Raw genomic sequence first — 14,747 nt, 5'->3', positions numbered from 1 at the left:
CCATAGTTACTTGCAGTTTTTTACTCTGCAAAAAAAAAAAAAAAAACATTGCAGCTATTTTGAATGGCTGTCAAAGGAGAAAAATGCTATAATATGGTGATTATACTATAGTATATGAGTAGATGTTTTTTCATACTAGAAATGTTTATGAGAAAACAACATTTTTATATTCTCTGCCCTATGCTTTATTATTGATTAATTGTTTTAAAATCATGTGCTATCTGATGATATCATCACCCACTAAATGGTGTTCATTTGGGGTTTTGCCTGATTGCATTGTTGAAAAATTGCATTGTTCGAATATATTTTGGACCAATAATTTCAGTGTGCACACATTGTCTTTTTTTTTCTCATCCACCATTTCTCATACTTTTCCAGATGACTGTACAGCCTTGAAGGATATGAAGCACAGCCCTTTGAAAGACCAGTTAAAATGCCTCTACAATGGCAAAATTTGTTCCTTCAAGACAGCGATTCATCTCTCATCTTAGAAGCCCTCTACATTTGTCACCATAGAAATACACGAGTCAGTGGACGGAATCTCTGTAAGCTTAGAAGACTCTTCGCTTCCCTGCCGTGTTCCTGCGGACATTCTACACCTTGCCGTTAGACACTTCATTGGTGAATGGGTCCTTGTTTCAGCAGCACACCTATTCCGCACAGAGCTTTGGCCTGAGAATCCTTTATTGCTTTATCTGCTAAATTTAGATAAAGATATATAATATGTAAAAGAGCCGCTTGTGTGTTAGCTTCTTTTTAAAGATGTCGTTCGGAAAGTGTACCATATGTATGGGGCACATCCCACCGTCAAATCATCTTGAGACAGACTGCCCTTATGAAGCTTCCGAATCACCCTCCCACCTGCCTGTTCTGTGACTCCAGAGGGATCACATGAGGAGGCACGGAGGGGCTGTGAGGTTGAGCAGGATGAATTTGAGGTTGACCTCATGCTTGCACACACCCTGTAAGCCCCTAAATCTACATGTACTGTGTCCGTGCCAGTACAGTATATGGGTGACGAGCTTCGACCATCTCCAGGAGTGCACAACCTTGTCACGTTCTGCAGTTCTGATGTTGGGGTTGATGTTATATCTCTCACTGCATCTGACACTGGCAAGTGGTCAATGGGGGACACTGCCACCCCTTCCCCCAGAAAGGGTGAGGAGCATCCATGCACCACTGACAAGGAGATGCTTCATGTCCTTTCAAGGGCAGTTGAAGAGCTCGGACTCGAGTGGTCTCCTCCAGAGGAACCGGAAAAATCTCACCTTGATGAGTGGTTCCTGCAGTCCGGATGTCATCAAGTGACCACATCCCGCTGATCTGCCCCGTTCTTCCTGGAGGTTCATAATGAACTGAAAAAAAACCTGCACTGCGCCCTCTTCAGCTCGCTCGCTCAGCGATTCCACTCTCCTCACTAAAGTGGACCACAGGAAAGACAAAGTTTATGCCCAACCACCCCCTGTGGAAGAGGTGGTAGCAGCACACCTCATGCCCCACTCATCCTTTCAAGCTGTGTCGGCTAATGTCCGCACTGACAGAAAAAGCATACTCAGCAGCAGGCCAAGCTGGTTTAGCACTCCACGCGATGACTGTGCTCCAAGTTTTCCAAGCTAAGCTCCTAAAGTAAATGGATGAGCAAGACTACGGTCCAGAGATGTTTAAAGAGCTCCACAACACTATGGACTTAGCACTGAGGCCCACTATAGACACTGCACAGGCCATTGGCAAATCAATGGGCAACCTGGTGGTCCTTGATCATCACATATGGCTGACCCTCAGAGAAATGCGAGATGCGGAATAAGCCACCCTCCTGACGAGCACAGCCTTATGGAATGGAATTCAAAGCTCTCCATTCCTTCTGGACCTGTCCCGAAGAAGGCTCTATTTGAAACTCACAATGCTGTTCCCCTCTTTCCCACCGCTGTTTGTCGGTAAATTAATATCTTTAATCAAAATATTGTTTAAAATATTGCTTCTGTGTCTCACACTCAAACAAAGAATGTAAAAAAGTACATCGCTCGTTGCATATGCATGAGACGCTCACACTTTGGAGCTCTTTTCCACTTCAAAGCCCACACACTATGCATAACCGCTTCCCAATGGTGAGTAAGTATATCTTATAATGAATGAACCAAATCGCCCTCTGTCCCATTACGCTGACGCATTGCAAGCTCTTACTGTCATTTCCGACTGGGTGCTAAAATGTATCGAACATGGTTATGCGCGATCCAATTTGCACATCAGCCACCCTGTTTCAATGCCGTTCTGTCTTCCACGGTTCCGCACGAAGATACGCCAGTGTTATGAGCTGAAATACACAATCTTCTTGCAAAGAATGCAAGAGGTTGTTCCAGATTGTCCGGATTGTTCCAGATTGTCTCACAAAGTGCATCGATGTGGTACTCGCTCATCTGAAACTGAATGATGTGCGCATTTTGAATTACTTTGACGATTGGTTATTACTGGCCTAATCAGAGGCTCTGTTTTGCCAGCACAGGGACTTATTGCTCCAACATCTTAACCTGGGCCTCAATGTCAAATTGGCAAATACCACACTCTCCCACAGCAAAATAATCTCCTTTCTGGGAGTCCGTCTCGACTCCATATGTGAGCGTGCATATCTCACGTGTGAGCGCGTTCAGGCCATTCTCAATTATCTGTTTCAGTTCAGACTGGGGAGAACACTTCCACTGAAACTGTTTCAAAAAGCATTGAGGCTTATGGCTGTGACATCCTTCCATTAGGTATTTTACACATGAAACCTCTTCAGTACTGCACCATGTTCTATGACATGCCTGGCACAAAGGATGCATGCACTTCACTATAACTCACAGCTGTCTATCTGCTATAGCACCCTTGGACAGCTCCTGCTTTCTACCATCAAGGTGTCATTTTGGGGCAGGTTTTCAGGTGGAAAGTGGTGACCTCAAACGCTTCCAACGCAGGTTGGGGTGCATTGTGTAATGAACTTCAGCACCTGGACAGGTGCGATGAGGGAATGCACATCAGCTGCTTTCCTAGCATTGAAGGATTTTCAATCCGAAATAGCAAATTATCATATTCTGATTCATTTAGACAGCACGACAGCTGTGGCATACATAACCTACCATGGTGGAATCCATTCCCTGCCAATGATGAGACTGACACGTCATCACCTCCGGTCCTTTCTGGTACTCCAAGTTCCAAGATCTGCTAGGAGTGGACGCAATGGCCAACAAATTACCTTCACTCTGTCATATGCAAAGTCCGAGAGGACAAGGAATCGATTATATTGGTTGCGCCGAAATGGCCCAATCAGTCCTGGTTTCCAGAAATGATAGAGATTTTGAATGGCACTCCATGGGAAATACTGGTGAGGAGGGCAGTGCAGCACAAGCTGTGGAACCTGCATGTGTGGCCCCTATAATGGAATATGTTTACTAATTTGTGCTTTTCACACAGCAAAGACACCGTGAACTGCTCCATACCTGAATTTCTTATATTTCTTTAAGAGTGTTTGGACGCAGGTCTCACTCCATCAATGCTCAAAGTTTATGTAGAGACTATCTCTGCATATCAAACACCTGAAGCCAGTAGTACTATAAAGTTCCTTTGGGGAGTGAGGTGGCTAAATACCACTCGCCCGGCTACATTTCTGATTTGGGACCTAACTTTAGTCCTAATAGCGCTCACGGGGTCCCCCTTTGAGCGTCTGAACTTGTGTGTGCTTTCTCTTAAGACCACATTACTGCTGGCTCTGGGCTCAGTAAATTGGGTTGGTGATTTGCAAGCACTGTCATTCAACAATTCATGTCTGGAGTTTGGTCTTTCAAAAGCCATCGTCAAACCCAGAAAAGGCTATTTACCTAAGGTTTTATCCACACCTTTCAGAGCTCAGGTATTTAAAGTTTAAGATTTTTTCCCTCCACCATTTAATTTGGATGAGGAACAGTCATTTCATTGGTTATGCCCGGTGTGAGCACAACTCAACAAACTGTATGTTGAGTGCACTTGCCAGTTCAGACTGTCTGACCAGCTCTTTGTGTCCATCTCCAAACAAAGACTTTCTCACTGGATCATTGATACGATCGCCCTGGCTTACAAGTTGCAGGGTGTGAATTGCCCAATTGGTGTTAAAGCACACTCAACTAGAGGCTTGGCCTCTTCATGGGCATGGACGAACGGTGTGTCCTTACAAGTCATATGTTTTGCAGCAGGTTGGTGTTCTCAAATCACATTAGCAAGGTTTTACAACCTAGATGTAACGTCTCTCTATTCGCAAGTCCTTTCTGAGTGCGTGCTATTTTGTTGGTCAAATATAAACTTGTGCCCCTTTATAAATTTGGGCTCCCCTACCATTTTACACAACCGCCTGCATTCAGGCCGTTGTTATTTCCCATAAAGTAACAAGCTCTTTCATTGTAAATAAAACTTCCTTCCCGACTGGGTTTGTGAAGTCGTTAATTCATACTGTACTAAATGACTACAGTTCATATGTCCATTATAAGTTCTCCCCTCCTCGCTCACCATGAGGGTTATTCACTGTGGCATGTCCCATAGGACTGCAAAATCATGTTCTTTCGAGCATGCTTCGGTATCCCTCTCTGCGAGGGTTATGTCGTGTAGTGCAGCATGATGGGATTCTGTTCCATCATATGTGTCAGCATGACACAATGTTGAGTGAATTGTCATCGTAAGGGAATGTCTTGGTTACGTATGTAACCTCAGTTCCCTGAGATGAAGGGAACGAAACATTGCATATGCTGGATACACTACAGACTCTCAGAATTTTTTGAGGTGCGACCGATGCACTTTTTCAGAAAATTCTGAGAAATTGTGTTTTTGCGCCCGCTTATATACAGTTTTGCGCCTAAAAGGCTGGGCTTAAACACCATGGCCAATCTTAGAATTGCCGTTATTGTATAAGGGTTTCAACTAGGTCATCGGAAAAGGAATTTCCCCATGATGCAATGTCTCCCTTCATCTCAGTGAACCAAGGTTACATCCATAACAGAGACGTTATGTGTGAAAGTGTAAGATGGACAGTTTTTATATATAAAAAAATGCAATGTTCCCTTTTTAAATGGACAAGACCAGTGGGAGTGAGAGAAAATATGCAAACAGATACCTCAATCTGCCAGAACAAATAAACACACTGCAGTGTTCAGCCCCAGAGAATGTCATAGAGATTGCACCCAGCTCATTGAGAGCAGATGCCACCTGCCAGGACAGGGGATTTCAGCAGGCAACTAACTAAACAAGCAAAATGTTCATGTTAAACAGGCTCTTAGTACTCAGCTGGTAGCTAAAAAGCAGAGACAAAAATAAATAACATAAACAGGAACAGACACTGATGCAGAGCAGGGTAAGCCCATTTCTTTGTGCTCTGAGTAAAGTTCCTATTGCACAACAGATAGTCAGCCCTTTCTAGTGAAAGTGTGAAACATCAGGTAGCCTTACCCACAGGTAGATAGGGGATGCTAACTACTACACAAAGATGGAGTGGAGTTAACTCTCAGCCATGTTTGTATAGAAAATGGGTGGCAGCAGCAGATTAGGAAAAATACAGAAAATAAATATAGCTTATACTCTACTATGATATGCTATGCTATGATACCAATTTGTATTACAGTTTGGTGGCAACAGAAGTTTGGGACAAATACAGAATATAAATATAGCTATACTATATTATGCTACATTAAACTGCACTGTACTGTTCTGCACTATATTATACTATAGTATTCACCTTTTTCAGCACCACTCTTTCACAGTTTGTCATCTAGCCTCCTGTTTGCATTGAAGCTACTGAGAAAAGGCAATCAACAAGGATTATGTGGCTCAGAATATTTTTTAAAAACAAGATTTGTTGGTGTGTGCCTGCACCACTGCTTTGCTATGTGAAAATGCTATAGGCATGGATACTCAAAAGACTCCTTGCTACCCTGAGACAAGTGAATGAAACCAAAGTCTCTACTATGTTCTGGTGCAGAGATATATGTTTTGTTATTTGTTTGCTAGCTGCCTAGCAACTGCCTGGTTGCTAGGCAGTTGCCAGTTGATACTCAAAAGGCTCCTTGCTACCCTAAGTAAAATTACCCAACCTGGAAATCTCTATGATATTCTGGTACAGAGATATGTATTTTGCTACTTGATTGCTAGGGTGAGCTCATATGGTTGATAGGCAGTTACCAAAGTAATAGTAACTCCTGGCTCCTTGCTAGCCTGAGTGAAATTAACAAAACTGGAGCACTCTATGGTGTTATGGTGCAGATATATGTGATTTGTTATTTGTTTGATGGGGTAACACCATCTGGTTCCTAAACAGTTACAAAGGTGATACTTTAAAGGTCCAATGCTACCCTGAGTCAAATAAACAAAACCATAAATATCTATGATGTTCTGATGCAGAGATATGTGACTTGATACTTGGCTGCTAGGGTATCCACATCTGGTTGCTAGGCAGTTGCCAAGTTGATATTCAAAAGGCTCCTTGCTACCCTGAGTCAAATGAACGAAACCAGAAATCTCTATGATGTTCTAATGCAGAGATATGTTATTTGTTACTTGGTTGCTAGGGTAACCCCATCTGATTGCTAGGCAGTTACCAAGGTGTTACTCTAAAGGCTTCTTGCAATCCTGAGTCAAATTAATGAAACTAGAAGTCTCTGCAATATTCTTGTGCAGAGATATGTGATTTGTTACTTGGTTGCTGGGGTACCCCATCTGGTTGCTAGGCAGTTACCTAGTATATACTCAAAAGGTTCTTGCTACAATGAGTCAAATGAACAAAACCGGAAGTTTCTACGATGTTTTAGTGCAGAGATATGTGATTTGTTACTTGGTTGCTAGGGTAACCCCATCTGGTTGCTAAGCAGTTTCTAGGGTAGTCCTAAAAATGCTGATTGCTGAACTGAGTGTAATGAGTCGAACCTGAAGTCTCTATGATATTTTGATCAGGAGATATCCAACTAAGCCAATTTGAATGGAAGTTAATGGGTTTTAGTTGCTTGGGTGAACTAAATGGTTGCTATGGCGTGGCTAAGTATTTTATAGCAGGATATCTTATGGCTCCTTGCTGGTCTGAGTCAAATAAGCCAAAGTTGAAATCTCTACATTGTTCTGGTGCAGAGATATGTTTTGCTACTTAGTGTTATGAGTCACACCTGAAGTCTCTATGATATTTTGATCAGGAGATATCCAACTAAGCCATTTTGAATGGCAGTCAATGGGGTTTTGGTTGCTAGGGTGCACTAAATGGTTGTTTGGTAGTATGCAGTTGCTAGGGTGTTAAAGTGATGAAGTGAAAGAAAGAAGAAAAGGGAGTGATGGAAAGATAGAAAAAATGTGATGGAGTGATAGTAAGTAGAGTGGTGGAGTGATAGTAAGTAGATTGAAACCTCTAAAGGAGTTATTACAGTTAAAAGTTTACACACCAAAAATGGGAGTCAATTTAAAAATCAGTCTTGAAGTTTGGAAATCTGATACGGGAATATTGTAATTCTGATCAGTTAGAAAACATTCAGCGTAAAACTTCAAAACACCCTGAAGTTCTGTTGCGAATTTGGTGGTTATAGCTTAAAAACATTAGGTGTTACTCTTGATAATTCTGTCTAAGAATAATAATTAAAAAAAGTTATAATAAGCTTAAATAGTAGATCAGTAGGTTGGCTTTTTAAGTCAACCTAATAAATGCACAGTGGAGTACCCATGAAGCAATTCTGTATAAAATGGCTGGGTTTCAATGTGGCTTTCAAAGTGATGGAAGTGTATATTGCTGCTGAGTTGAGTCTCTTGGGTCAGCAGCTCATGTTGTTGCTGACAGTGCACTGCTAAACTATAGACACATTAACAGCTGGAACAGATGCTGCAAACCATTTTACCTTTAACAGTACTGATAGAGGTTCACACATACACACACTCCATCCTGGCACACTCAGCTGCAAACAAACACATATAGGCCAAGCATATTTATCCTGCACCAAATTTGCACTGGGATGAACACACTGCAGGTTGGTGCATTCAAACTGGTACAAACTCCCTCCCGGTGCATTCAACTTGAAATAAACAAACACCATAACTGTTGAAATTTAACCGAATTGTTTCTAAGCACAGAGTGAAAACAAAAGAGGTAGGAGGGGAGACATTAAATTAGGATACACATTGTAGGCGAGTGGTATATCATATCAAGTAGGCCAGAGCTTGAGCGTTTGCCCCCCACCAGTGTAGCTTAGGACATACAGTGCTATGCATCCATGATGTGTTGATACTGCAGTTTCACAAGGACAATTTGTTTATCTGCCCTGGTTTTGCAAGAGTACTTGAGTGTGCTATGTAAGTCCATCCATTAACATTATTCGAATTAAGGTTTATTGATTTTTATTTTTTATATACAATTGAGAGTGATAGTTCTCACATTTCCTGCATGATGGATTGTAATTTAAATTTGGAAGCCTAAGTTCAAGCCCCACTCATGAGAGCAATAAATACTATCCTCTGTTTGTTTGTCTAAAAAAACCCAAATCCATTCTTTTAACCCTCTGAGAGATCCCAAGGCCATTCATAGCTTGAAAAACAAACTTAACATTCAAGTATCAGGTCGATAAGGCATGACTTTTCCTGATCTTATAATAACGTAATACTTATAAAAAAAATAAAGGAACTTGACAACATTATTAAGCAGTGCAAAATGTATTGTCTTCCTCAGTATTATTGCCTTGTTTCCAGTAAACATTTTTAAACATTCCTAAAACAAGATATTTTACATGACATAACTCATAAGATATTAATATATTAAGTCTAGTGTTTACAGAAATCTGACAAACATTTTGTGATGTGTATGCTTAAAATAAGAGAAATAAATTAGGTTAAAAAATCTACTTTATTCAAAGGGATAACAAGTTTATTTTTCTTACCCCACTGACACATTTTGTTCCCTTTACAAAAAGCTTCACTATGATGCTGCGCTTTGCTAAGCCCTTTTGGGAACAATCCTGCATTGTGACCAGCTGTGAATATGTGTGTAACACGTCAATGAACATTGACCGGAATTTATAGCCTCGGCTGGTGAGATCATCAGATGCACCTGTGGCCAGGCTATAAATAGACACGTCACCAGCGTGTCGTCAGATCCGTTTTCTTCAGAGCAAACTGTGCTGTGTGTCTCACAAGCCTGTCAGAAACGTTCTTTCCTCTGCTAGGATTTAGAATTTGTTAGGCAGTGCACAGTGAACCTTTTCTCCTTTCCCTCTTTCTATATATATATTTAAAATAGAAAAGAAAAAGGTGGAAAAATGTCAGAGAAGCAAAGCATATGATGCGTGTTTCCCTGTCAACGTTCTATGACTGTCAGGGACACGCATCAATTTTGTTTTGTTTGTTTGGGGGAAGAGCATGCTGCTTTCGCGTTGGGGCAGGGCGAGTGCGCGCATTGCGACCTACTTTTGGGGAAATGCTTCGCGCTCGCCTCGCTTACTTCCAGGAGTCAGCGCCCACTCTTTCATCGTGGGGCTCTCGCATAAATTTGGCTGAGGAGCGAGAGACGGGTCCGTCCCTATTGCTCGCTCTCTCCCCAGATCCAGCTGATCCTTCTCGTAATCTGAAGCACGCCTCGGCGCCTCTTCGTTTCACGAGGGGGGCGCTGCACCTCTGTACATTTCACGCATAATAATAAAGTGGCTGAGAAATTAATTGAGGTGGTTACTCGGGCTGTGGCCAGACTACAGCTAGACTGGCCACGCGAACAAGAGACAACCAATCCCCCAAACGCTCCAAACTATAAGACAGATTTCTGTCTCGTGGCCAAGAAAATGTATAAATTATATAATAATAAAAAAGAAAAGAAAAAGGAAACGATATATTAGTCCCTTCCTTTCTTTGATGACCTCCATGACAAGCTTTCTCACTCATGGAGGAACCCATATACTTCCCGTGTTCACGTACCCTCGACGTATTTATACTCTACTATCATAAGTGCTGAGACACGGGGGTATTCAATGATGCCGGGCTATCTCTCACCGGGTTCGGCATCATCACTCAAGAAACCCACTCTCCCCACTAAGCCATGCAGGACTACCTCCATGCTAGTGGGGAGGGCTTATCAAGCAGCAGGTCAGGCTGGTGCTGCGCTGCACACCATGGCTGTGTTACAGGCGTACCAGGCTGAGCTACTGAAAAACCTGAGTGCGGGTGCAATGCTCGATGAAGAAGCCTTTTCTGAACTTCATCGGGCCACAGATTTATCTCTCCTTGTGACCAAGCAGACAGCCCGTGCCATTGGTCGGTCTATGTCCACTTTAGTCAGCACGGAGATGCATTTATGGCTTAACCTTTTGGGCATCAAGGATAAGGACAGAGTTTTCCCACTCGATGCCCCGGTTTCGCCTTCCGGTCTCTTTGGAGACGCCATGAATACGGTTATCTCCAGATTCCAGGAGGCGAAAAGCCACGAGGAAGCCTTCGGGCAGTTTTTTCCTCGCCGCACTCAGGGGGGTGGGGTAATCCGCCACCCAGTCCCGCCCCGACACTGCTAAGCAGAACATGGCGAGTCGTGCTCCCCCTCGTAAAGACTGGGGACAGGCTCATCACCCTCAGCAGCTCCCGAAGCAGGACTTCAGGGTCGTGATTTCTAAAAGAAAGAAACCCTGACGGTCTTGTACAAAGCCTTGTTGGGGTGGTTCCTCTCGGGACCAGAACTCCTTCGTGGGACTTAGCAATAGTCCTGTAGGGTCTGGTTGAGTCCCCCTTTTGAACCTCTAGAGTCAGCATCTGACAGACTTCTGACTCTCAAGATGGCCTTTCTTATGGCGATTACCTCTCTTAAGAGGATTGGGGATCTACAGGCTCTGTCTGTTTTGCCGGCCTGTTTAGATTTTGCCCCAGGTATGGCCAAAGCTATTCTGCATCCTCATCCTGACTACCTTCCTAAGGTGCCTTTTTCAACACTACGTCCTGTCACTCTGGAAGCCTTCTGCTCCCAGCCGTTTTTAACGCCGGAGCAGGAAAGTCTTGACAGACTCTGCCCAGTCCGTGCCCTTCAGACTTATGTCCACCGCACTACCCAGTGGCGTAAGTCAGGCAATTATTTGTCTGCTATGGGGGCTGCAACAGGGGGTGGCCGCTACCAAGCAGACTGTCACATTGGGTGAGGGATGCTATTGCCCTGGCCTATGAGGTGCGCGGTCAAGCTTCACCAGTAGGTGTCAGGGCTTACTCCACCAGAGGGGTCGCCTCATCTAAAGCCTTGGCTAGAGGGGTCCCTCTGCAGCAGGTTTGTGATGTGGCAGGCTGGTCCTCTCCACACACATTCATCAGATTTTATAGTTTGGATGTTCATGCTACTCCGGACTCCTACCTCCTTGAGTCAACATCTCAAGCTGATGCCTGAACAAGGTTGTGATGTGGCAGTCTGGTCCTGTCCGAGCACATTCATCAGTTTTTATGGCAGGCTCATGCCTTAACAAGTTCGTGATGCGGCAGGCTGGTCCTCACCGCTCACGTTCATCGAACTTTATGGGTTAGATGTTTTTGCTACTCCGGACTCTTACGTCCTTGAGTCGACATCTCAAGCTCATGTCTGAGACCTCTCGCGTTCTTGTGAGCACACTTCACATCCGTAGGGATCCTGGGTATTGCGTTCCCAAAAGCGCTTAGCAAAGCGCAGCATCATAGTGAAGCTTTTTGTAAAGGGAACGAGATGCTGCGCTTCTTTGCCAAACTGGGACGTCCCAGGACTGCTCTTCAGAAAAAGATATCTGACGACACGCTGGTGACGCGTCTATTTATAGCCTGGCCACAGGTGCATCTAATGATCTTACCAGCCGAGGCTATAAATTCCGGTCAATGTTCATTGACGTGTTACACACATATTCACAGCTGGTCACAAAGCAGGATTGTTCGCAAAAGCGTTTAGCAAAGCGCAGCATCTCGTTCCACTTTTTTTAGGGAACAAGGGTTACACATGTAACCTGAGACGTTTTAAGGGTAAACCTCTGTAAATTTTGTTGAAAATAATTGTTTATATATTGTTCATATATATAAATATATATAAAAATGTATTCTATTAAGCTGAGTGTCCTCGATGAAAATTTTTACATTACTTCTGTTTGAGTTCTCAATATCAAATAAAAGCAGGTATAAATGCAAGACACGTTCTCATGCTAAGATTATCTGATTGGTGTTTGTTGTTGATTTGTTTCATGTATTTTTTTTACAATGTGTTTTCCTGAGGTTAAATTAACCCTAAGGAGAAATAATGTTACTATTCTCAATAACAATCAATTTTCAGAGAAGTTATTTTTATACTATAAAATATGGTTTTAATTTTCCTGCTGGATTGTGATTAGATCAGATAAACATTTTAGAAGAACTATAAGAGAACGTAAGATGTTAATTGTGTATAATAATTTTGAAATGACTTATTAATTTTTGCATGGACAACATTTTGTCTCCCTATGACCCCAAACTTTAATACATTTTAACAGAACATGAGGGTTAATTCTTGACTAAGATCCTCTGAAAGTCACTGCATGAAAAGATGAATTGTGTAAGTAGCAGGGAGCATTTCATTTTCTTATTTTTTCAAAGGAGGTAACAACATGTATGAAAGGGCCCATCAATTGTGGTTCACAGAGGGCAGCACAATACATTTTAAGTTACTTTGTGAGCCAGAAATCTGTTTAATGGAGAAACGTCTCGGGTTACATGTGTAACCCGAGACGTTCCCTTTACAAAAAGCTTCACTATGATGCTGCGCTTTTGCTAAGCGCAACGGGGAACGCAATACCCACGCCGCACTGGGGCTGTCCGGACCCCTACGGTTGTGGTGTGCTCACAAGAATGCGAGAGGTCTCAGACATGAGCTTGAGATGTCGACTCAAGGGCGTAAGAGCCCGGAGTAGCATAAACATCTAAACCATAAAATTTGATTAATGTGCGCAGAGAGGACCAACCTGCCGCACCAAAAACTTGCTGCAGATGGAGACCTCTAGCCTAGGCTTTAGAGGAGGTGAGCCCTCTGGTAGAGTGTGCCCTAAAACCTACTGGCGAAGCTTGACCGCGCGCCTCGTAGGCCCGGGCAGTAAGGTCCCTCACCCAAAGCGACAACCCGGTCACGGCTTCAAAGTGAAGAACTGCTGCCCTGACTTTACGCCACTAGCAAATGCGGTGGACATAATTCTGAAGGGCACAGACTGGACAAAGTCTGAGTAGTCTTTAGCTGCTCCGGCATTACAAACGGCAGGGAGTAGAAGGCATAGAGAATGACTGGCCAAGCAAGGGTCGCGAAAGGCACCTTGGGCAGGTAGTCAGGGTGAGGGTGCAAAGAATGCTTTTGGTCCTACCTGGAGCAACTCAAAACAGGCCGGCAAAAGAGACAGAGCCTGTAGGTACCCAAGTCTCCTTAGAGAAGTAATTGCCATAAGAAAAACCATCTTGAGATTCAGAGGTCTACCAAACGCTGACTCTAGAGGTTTTAAAAGGGGGGTCTTACCCCATCAAGAGGTCCTAGCAAGGATGCCTCTTAGAGGGCACCCCGCCCACTAAGGCGTGGCAAACCGAAGTGGAGGCCACATAGAACCTGGCAGTGGTGAGGCAAGTGCCCGCTGACAGTTCTTTCTACAGAGACTCCAAAACTGAAGCAAACTGGCAGTTAGCTGGTTCTGTAATATGAACTTATTAGAAGGAAACACATGCAGGCACATTTGTGCCATGTATGCGCCACCACGATCAGGGGGGGCTTATTGACTCAGGGAGAAGTAGAGGAGACATTGCGCTATCAACATAGGCGAAGAGGTCCTCTTCTGCCCTGTAAAATCTACCCAGATAAGTTCCAAGTGGAGGGAGCCCTAGCACTTGAAATGGTCTCGATAACCTCAGGAGAAAGCCCTGCTACCTCAGTTGGTACCCTACAGGGGCCAAGCATGAAAGGTTTCACAATTCGGGCCGGGGATGTATATGTCCCCTGAGCCTGAGAAAGAAGGTCCTCCCTGTTCGGAATCGACCAAGGCGAACCGTGGAGGAGAGATATTAACTCCGAGAACCATACCCTGTTCGGCCAGCGCAGCGCCATAAGTAGAGGCAAGACCCTTGCTGGTGAACATTGGCCAATACTCCTGGGAGCAGAGAAACCGGGGAAAGAAATGCATACAGACGCGCTGTGGGTCATGTATGTGTCTTAACTTCCAGACCCAAGGGGGGGCTGGGTGAATTAGGGAGAAGTAGAGGAGACATTGCGCTATTCATAGAGGCGAAGAGGTCCTCTTCTGCCCTAAGATCTCACCCAAACTTGTTCCAAGTGGAAAAAGCCCAGCATTTAAAATGGTCTCGATAACCTCAGGAGAAAGCCCCGTGTCCTTCAGTTGGTACCCTTAGGGGCCGAACATGAAAGATTCCACAATTCGGGGCATGGATGAAATATTGCCCTGTGCCTGAGATAGAGGATCCTTCCTGTTCAGAATCGCCAAGGTGAGCCGTCGAGGGAAGAGATTAGCTCCGAGAACCAAGCCCTGTTACGGCCAGCGCGGTGCTATCAGTAAGAAGCAAAAAACCCTTGCTGGCGAACTCTGGCCAACTACTACCTTAGGGTGGAGTTTTCACTACCCCATTGGTATTTTCTATCTAGACAGTAAATCTGCTCCCACATACGGGCATCCAGGGATATAACTGCCCTGTGTGACAGGAGCTTACCCTGGGCCCTAAGGAGAATCCGACGCATCAGAAATACAGCTGACAAGAACGTGGATTTCGCTGATGATTTATGTGAGAGGCTA

General features: G+C 44.0%; 1 protein-coding gene across 1 annotated transcript in view; it reads right to left on the bottom strand.

The window, feature by feature from the left end:
* LOC127649039 (cadherin-18-like) overlaps positions 1–14,747 on the bottom strand; it is a 113,383-nt gene that overhangs the window by 44,235 nt on the left and 54,401 nt on the right. The window lies entirely within an intron of this gene.

Source organism: Xyrauchen texanus, chromosome 9, assembly GCF_025860055.1.
Source record: "Xyrauchen texanus isolate HMW12.3.18 chromosome 9, RBS_HiC_50CHRs, whole genome shotgun sequence".
In the NCBI taxonomy this organism is placed as follows: Eukaryota; Metazoa; Chordata; class Actinopteri; order Cypriniformes; family Catostomidae; genus Xyrauchen; species Xyrauchen texanus.
Note: the sequence above shows the minus strand (reverse complement) of the source record. Positions and strands in the feature narration are given on the sequence as shown.